The sequence below is a fragment of the Oncorhynchus mykiss genome, chromosome 13, assembly GCF_057628025.1.
Source record: "Oncorhynchus mykiss isolate SJ-2025 chromosome 13, ASM5762802v1, whole genome shotgun sequence".
Classification (NCBI taxonomy): Eukaryota; Metazoa; Chordata; class Actinopteri; order Salmoniformes; family Salmonidae; genus Oncorhynchus; species Oncorhynchus mykiss.
In genome coordinates this window covers 4,920,358-4,928,715 of record NC_143034.1, presented here as the reverse complement: position 1 = coordinate 4,928,715, position 8,358 = coordinate 4,920,358, and the positions used below count along the sequence as shown (strand labels likewise).

The following is an 8,358-nucleotide window of genomic DNA, read 5'->3' as shown; positions in this document are numbered from 1 at the left end:
TTAAAACTTTGTATCTGTTTTATAGCTGTGATAGGAGAACTGAGGATGGATCAACGACATTGTAGTTGCTCTACAATACTCACCTAATTGGCAGAGTGAAAAGAAGGAAGTCTGTACAGCATACAAATAGTTTATAAATATTTATAAATATTCCAAAACACGCATCCTATTTGCAACAAGCCACTAAAGTAATACTGCAAAACATGTGGCAAAGCAATTCACTTCTTGTCCTGAATACAAAAAGTGTTATGGTCGAGGTAAATCTGAGTACCACTCTCCATATTTTCAATCATAGTGGTGGCTGCATCATGTTATGGGTATGCTTGTAAGCGTTAAGGACTGGAGAGTTTTTCAGAATAAAAAAACGAACTGAATGGAGCTAAACACAGGCAAAATCCTAGAGGAAAACCTGGTTCAGTCTGCTTTCCACCAGACACTGGGAGATTAATTCACATTTCAACAGGACAACAACCTAAAACATAAGGCCAAATCTACACTGGGGTTGCTTACTAAGAAGACAGTGAGTGTTCCTGATTGACCGATTACAGTTTTGACTTAAATCTACTTGAAAATCTATGGCAAGGCCTGGAAATGGTTCATTAGCAATGATTAACAACCAATTTGACAGAGCTTGAAGAATGTAAAAAAAAAATGGACAATGAGCTCTTAGAGATTTTCCCAGAAAGACTCACAGCCATAATCGCTGTCAAATTGCTTAATTAAACTCCAGGCAGCAGATGGCGACGTGAATCTTTCAGGTGATGCTTCTTGCGTGACGTATAATCTAGTGGACAGGACGCTCAAGAACCATAACACGGCTACTGTTTAAAACACCTCGGTAGCTTGCTAGCCAACATGCAACCGAAACATTGAAGCTCTTTAGACCACTTTTGTGAATATTCATCTCGTTGTTTTAAAAACAGTTCTGTTGAGGTATCTACTGGTTAACTTTAACGTAATGTACTTGTTACATTTGCACACTTGTTCTGAGCCTAGCACTCGGCTAGTCGCTAATGCTAACTAGCTAGCTAGCATCCACAACCATGAGCTCTTTAAGCTACTCGCCCCCAGCTAAAGAAGAGGCGATATGTTGGACGGATAAAGAATCTCTCGGCCTGAACGTTGTCATAAAAGAAGAAGAGGAAGATATCTCATTGAAAGTAGAGGAAGAAGCTTTCAGAATTAAAAAGGAGGAAGAGGAGTCTATCAGCATCGCATTGAAAGAGGAAGATGTTGTAGTGAAAGAAGAGAAAGAACCCTTTGGAGTAGAAGAGGAGGCTCTTATATTAAAAGAGGAGGATTATGTTACAGTGAAAGAACAGAAAGAACCCATTGGAGTGAAGGTGGAAGAAGAGGAGGGGATAAAGGCTGTCACAGTGGAAGAGGAGGAGGTAGAAGCTTCGATAATGAAAAAGGAGGAAGAGGCTATCACATTGAAAGAAGAGGATGTTGTAATGAAATTAGAGAAAGAACCTTTTAGAGTGAAAGAGGAGGCTATCTCAGTAAAAGAGGAGGAATACATTTTGGGAGTGAAAGAGGAGGAGGAAGGAGAGGAAGAGGAGACTGAAGATCGGATTAGCACCCGTGAGTATTGTCTTAAAAACAGGGACACAAACTTTGCACTTGTGAACTAATATGTTTTAAATAGGCGTTCTACTGAATACTACTATACTTCAATAGGTTATTCAGGACTGTAGACATTGTTCAAGGGCAATCTGCCATTGGTACATGCATTTTTTGACTTTTTTAAATTAATAATATATAGGCCTAGCTATTGCTTATTGGAGAATATAACTGATACATGCTCAATGAACTTACTTCAACTAACTCTTACAGCCTTGTTATAAAATTGCTTAAATATTTTTATTTTTACACACAATTACCCAATGATGACAAAGCAAAAACTGTTTTATATTTATTTTTAGTAAATGTATTTTTTTAAAAAACAGGAAATATCACATTTACATAAGTATTCAGACCTTTTACTCCGTACTTTGTTGAAGCACCTTTTGGCAGCGATCACAGCCTCGAGTCTTCTTGGGTATGACCCTACAAGCTTGGCACACCTGTATTTGGGGAGTTTCTCCCATTCTTCTCTGCAGATCCTCTCAAGCTCTGTCAGGTTTTTGATGGGGGAGCGTTTGCCGCACAGTTATTTTCAGGTCTTTTCAGAGATGTTAGATCGGGCTCAAGTCTGGGCTCTGGCAGGGCCACTCAAGGACATTCAGAGACTTGTCCTGAAGTACAGTTATAAAAGCTATACAAAATGGAAATCAAAATAAATAAACATTGTTCAATACGATCAATACTAACTTTGAATAATGTTGTAATATATCGTGTATATAATGTACATAATGTTGTAATATATTGTGTATATAATGTACATAATGTTGTAATATATTGTGTATATAATGTACATAATGTTGTAATATATTGTGTATATAATGTACATAATGTTGTAATATATTGTGTATATAATGTACATAATGTTGTAATATATCGTGTATATAATGTACATAATGTTGTAATATATCGTGTATATTTATACCCAATGGTTTCCAAATATTTGAAGTACATTTAGCTATTTGGTATTTTTTTATACCATAAATCATTGTCGTTCCTATTAAGCCCAGTATGCTCCTATTAAGCCCAGTATGCTCCTATTAAGCCCAGGTTGCTCCTATTAAGCCCAGTATGCTCCTATTAAGCCCAGTATGCTCCTATTAAGCCCAGTATGCTCCTATTAATGGTACAGGTGCACAAAAAGCACTCTCTATACAGAATGTAAATGACAATGAATAAATAATTGTCGTTCCAATTAAGCCCAGTATGCTCCTATTAAGCCCAGGTTGCTCCTATTAAGCCCAGTATGCTCCTATTAAGCCCAGTATGCTCCTATTAAGCCCAGTATGCTCCTATTATTATTACTACCCAATGGTTTCCAAATATTTGAAGTACATTTTTGCTATTCTGTATTTTTTTATACCATAAATCCGTTGCCGTTCCAATTAAGCCCAGTTTGCATTGAAACACATGGAGATTGTGTTTATCACCTAATAATCAATAAACCTGAGCATAAATGTTTTTTTCTTCAGATTTAAGTTGATTAAAGTACTCAAACTACAGTTATCCATATTATTCATAGTGGCCTTTACCGGTTGCTCCTATTAAGCCCAGGTTGCTCCTATTAAGCCCAGGTTGCATTGAAACACATGGAGATTGTGTTTATCACCTAATAATCAATAAACCTGAGCATAAATGTTTTTTTCTTCAGATTTAAGTTGATTAAAGTACTCAAACTACAGTTATCCATATTATTCATAGTGGCCTTTACCGGTTGCTCCTATTAAGCCCAGGTTGCTCCTATTAAGCCCAGTTTGCATTGAAACACATGGAGATTGTGTGTTGATATAAACCTGAGCATGAATGTCTTTACTTCAGATTAAAGTACAGTTATGCCTATAATTCATAGTGGCCTTTACCAAGATTAAATCATTAAGAACAACTAGAAACCTCTGTACTCTCTGCAGCACGTTGAAAGTAGACAGGTAGTTGTTGATGCAGAAAGAGAAGAAGAAGAAGAAGATCAGGGTTTAAGGATATCAAGCATAGAAGATCTGGGCAAACAAATGAAGGACAAGAAGATGACTACTGGCCGAATACTCGTGGCAGTTCGGGCCGGGGTGTCATATTGTTGTCCTTCCTTCATCCAGGTGATTCTGTTTTTTTTGGGGGGTTTCACCACCTGTACCTTTCTAATACAAGAGTAGATTAGAGATTAGAAAGATTAGAAACGGTCTTTAGGCAGGCTTTAGAAAGACAAGTTGAACTAATTAACAACAATAGGAGTACAGCAAATGTTAACCAGCTATTCAGAAAAAATTCATTAAAAGTTGTTTGTGTTATGGTCTTTGTGCATGGCAGCTGCAGGATCAATATTCACCTTTATAATATGGGATGAAGCCTGAGCTGGAATGTGAAGCTAACTGAAGCTGGCTAGCTTTAGAAAACCCTGACTAGATCTCTCTAGTGTCGTAGTATTACCCCTCAGAACCCCAAATATAACCTTGTAACTGTAACAAACACTGTATAGTCAAAAATCCATCCATATTCAACTAAATACTTTTTTTGTCTTTGGCAGGAGCGAGACCCGACTCTCACTCGGACAGAAGAAAGAGTCCTTCAGGGCAACCAGACCCAAAGATGGCCAAACCAGCGAGACCACTGCTCCCATTGTGGAAAGAGTTTTATTAATTTAAGGAGTCTAAAAGTTCATCAAAGAGTACACACAGGAGAAAAGCCTTACCACTGCTCACAGTGCGGAAAGAGTTTTACTCAGTTAGGGAATCTGAAAATGCATGAGAGAATACACACAGGAGAGAAGCCTTTCCACTGCTCTCTGTGTGGAAAGAGTTTTACCCAGTTAGCTGCCCTGAAAATACATGAGAGGACGCACACAGGAGAGAAGCATTTTCACTGCACCCTGTGTGGAAAGAGTTTTACCCGGATAGGGTCCCTGAAAACGCATGAGCGAATACACACAGGAGAGAAGCCTTTTCACTGCTCCCTGTGTGGAAAGCATTTTACCCAGTTAGGGGCCCTGAAAACACATGAGAGAACACACACTGGAGAGAAGAATTTTCACTGCTCCTTGTGTAGAAAGAGTTTTACCCAGTTAGGGGCCCTGAAAAAACACGAGAGGACACATACAAGAGAGAATAATTTCCACTGCTCCCTGTGTGGAAAGACTTTTACCCAGTTAGGGTCCATGAAAACGCATGAGAGGACACACACTGGAGAGAAGCCATATCGCTGCTCCCAGTGTCAAAATACCTTTTCCGCATTAAGGGACCTTAAATCACATGAAAGAACCCATTTAGTAGAGAGGCAGAGGCCGTTCCAATGCTCTCAGTGTGGAAAGAGATTCATCCAGTCATCACATCTGAAAGATCACATGACAACACACACAGGAGAAAAACCGTTCCAATGCTCTCAGTGTGGAAAGGGTTTTACCAGGTTAAGCACACTAAAAACACACAAAATTACACACAGGAGATCAGCATTTCCAATGCTCCCAGTGTGAAAAGAAACGGTTAGAAAATACATCCATTAACAACAATTGATGGATTTATTAGGGGGAAAAGATGCACTGAGTACGAGTACAACCCAGGGGGTAACGCGCTAAAGTGAAAATCACTTGTTTCCAACGTGGTCCTCGATGGAATAAACTCAATACAGACAAGACACAAGATAAATATATCTTCCTCCCAGTGTGGAAAGGTATTTATACGTAGTTAGGGAACCTGAAAGACCACGACGGAACACACACCGGGAAGATACCGTACCACTGCTCCCAGTGTGGAAAGAGATTTTTCACATCTCATAACACACAGTGCTCCCACACTTTTTTTCGACTGAGAATGTGTGTTCCTGGGTTGGATCGGTCAGGAAAATCTGGGAGATGTCATGCATTTGTTGTTGTTGTTGTGTTTTCAAAAAGTCAATGGAAATTAATTGAACTTCTGTTAGCCATTTATTTAGGCATAGTTTGTAAATATGTTTATTAATCACATACAAATCACCATATCAACCAGGATCAGAATGCTTTAATGCTGTGTGACCGCATCACCTGCACGTACACTGTGGAGTGGGCCTCAAGTGCTGTTAGCATTTGTTCATGCTAGTTAACTGTTTAGCTGTTAGCATTTATTCATGCTAGTTAACTGTTTAGCTGTTAGCATTTATTCATGCTAGTTAACTGTTTAGCTGTTAGCATTTATTCATGCTAGTTAACTGTTTAGCTGTTAGCATTTATTCATGCTAGTTGTTTAGCTGTTAGCATTTATTCATGCTAGTTAACTGTTTAGCTGTTAGCATTTATTCATGCTAGTTAACTGTTTAGCTGTTAGCATTTATTCATGCTAGTTGTTTAGCTGTTAGCATTTATTCATGCTAGTTAACTGTTTAGCTGTTAGCATTTATTCATGCTAGTTAACTGTTTAGCTGTTAGCATTTATTCATGCTAGTTGTTTAGCTGTTAGCATTTATTCATGCTAGTTAACTGTTTAGCATTTATTCATGCTAGTTAACTGTTTAGCTGTAAGCATTTATTCATGTTTTCGTCATGTCCCAAAAACTTTCCATCGACACTTGCAGGTTAAGGCCATGCAAAGTTTATTCACTTTTTTTGGACAATTCATTTAAACTGTTTTTTTTTGTTTGTTTTTTTTGCAAACAAGTGATTCACTTCGCCATTTGTATTAGTTAGGATTCTGGTGAATCAAAATAATCAATTGTGAATCACGAGGACAAAACCTGCCGTAATGATCTATTATCTAATTCTTCAATCTCCAATAAATGTTATTCATCTGATATATTTATTAATGTCTGTGTTTCTTCCTCCAATATGATAATGAGGTGGTGTCAAGCCAATGTCTGTCTGTGTGTCTGGTAACTAACACACCAATATGATAATGAGGTGGTGTCAAGCCAATGTCTGTCTGTGTCTGTGGTAACTAACACACCAATATGATAATGAGGTGGTGTCAAGCCAATGTCTGTCTGTGTCTGTGGTAACTAACACACCAATATGATAATGAGGTGGTGTCAAGCCAATGTCTGTCTGTGTCTGTGGTAACTAACACACCAATATGATAATGAGGTGGTGTCAAGCCAATGTCTGTCTGTGTCTGTGGTAACTAACACACCAATATGATAACGAGGTGGTGTCAAGCCAATGTCTGTCTGTGTCTGTGGTAACTAACACACCAATATGATAACGAGGTGGTGTCAAGCCAATGTCTGTCTGTGTCTGTGGTAACTAACACACCAATATGATAACGAGGTGGTGTCAAGCCAATGTCTGTCTGTGTCTGTGGTAACTAACACACCAATATGATAATGAGGTGGTGTCAAGCCAATGTCTGTGTCTGTGGTAACTAACACACCAATATGATAATGAGGTGGTGTCAAGCCAATGTCTGTGTCTGTGGTAACTAACACACCAATATGATAATGAGGTGGTGTCAAGCCAATGTCTGTGTCTGTGGTAACTAACACACCAATATGATAATGAGGTGGTGTCAAGCCAATGTCTGTGTCTGTGGTAACTAACACACCAATATGATAATGAGGTGGTGTCAAGCCAATGTCTGTCTGTGTCTGTGGTAACTAACACACCAATATGATAATGAGGTGGTGTCAAGCCAATGTCTGTGTCTGTGGTAACTAACACACCAATATGATAATGAGGTGGTGTCAAGCCAATGTCTGTGTCTGTGGTAACTAACACACCAATATGATAATGAGGTGGTGTCAAGCCAATGTCTGTCTGTGTCTGTGGTAACTAACACACCAATATGATAATGAGGTGGTGTCAAGCCAATGTCTGTCTGTGTCTGTGGTAACTAACACACCAATATGATAATGAGGTGGTGTCAAGCCAATGTCTGTCTGTGTCTGTGGTAACTAACACACCAATATGATAATGAGGTGGTGTCAAGCCAATGTCTGTCTGTGTCTGTGGTAACTAACACACCAATATGATAATGAGGTGGTGTCAAGCCAATGTCTGTCTGTCTGTGGTAACTAACACACCAATATGATAATGAGGTGGTGTCAAGCCAATGTCTGTCTGTGTCTGTGGTAACTAACACACCAATATGATAATGAGGTGGTGTCAAGCCAATGTCTGTCTGTCTGTGGTAACTAACACACCAATATGATAACGAGGTGGTGTCAAGCCAATGTCTGTCTGTGTCTGTGGTAACTAACACACCAATATGATAATGAGGTGGTGTCAAGCCAATGTCTGTCTGTCTGTGGTAACTAACACACCAATATGATAATGAGGTGGTGTCAAGCCAATGTCTGTCTGTGTCTGTGGTAACTAACACACCAATATGATAACGAGGTGGTGTCAAGCCAATGTCTGTCTGTCTGTGGTAACTAACACACCAATATGATAATGAGGTGGTGTCAAGCCAATGTCTGTCTGTGTCTGTGGTAACTAACACACCAATATGATAATGAGGTGGTGTCAAGCCAATGTCTGTCTGTGTCTGTGGTAACTAACACACCAATATGATAATGAGGTGGTGTCAAGCCAATGTCTGTCTGTCTGTGGTAACTAACACACCAATATGATAATGAGGTGGTGTCAAGCCAATGTCTGTCTGTCTGTGGTAACTAACACACCAATATGATAATGAGGTGGTGTCAAGCCAATGTCTGTCTGTGTCTGTGGTAACTAACACACCAATATGATAATGAGGTGGTGTCAAGCCAATGTCTGTCTGTGTCTGTGGTAACTAACACACCAATATGATAATGAGGTGGTGTCAAGCCAATGTCTGTCTG

At 39.1% G+C, this 8,358-nt stretch overlaps 1 pseudogene across 1 annotated transcript; it reads left to right on the top strand.

The window, feature by feature from the left end:
• The first annotated feature begins 795 nt into the window (after window positions 1-795).
• On the top strand, window positions 796-6,372 carry LOC118948164 (uncharacterized; annotated as a pseudogene). The gene is made up of 2 exons (XR_016485585.1): window positions 796-1,584; window positions 4,142-6,372. The product of XR_016485585.1 is annotated as an uncharacterized LOC118948164 (transcript).
• The last annotated feature ends 1,986 nt before the right edge of the window (window positions 6,373-8,358 follow it).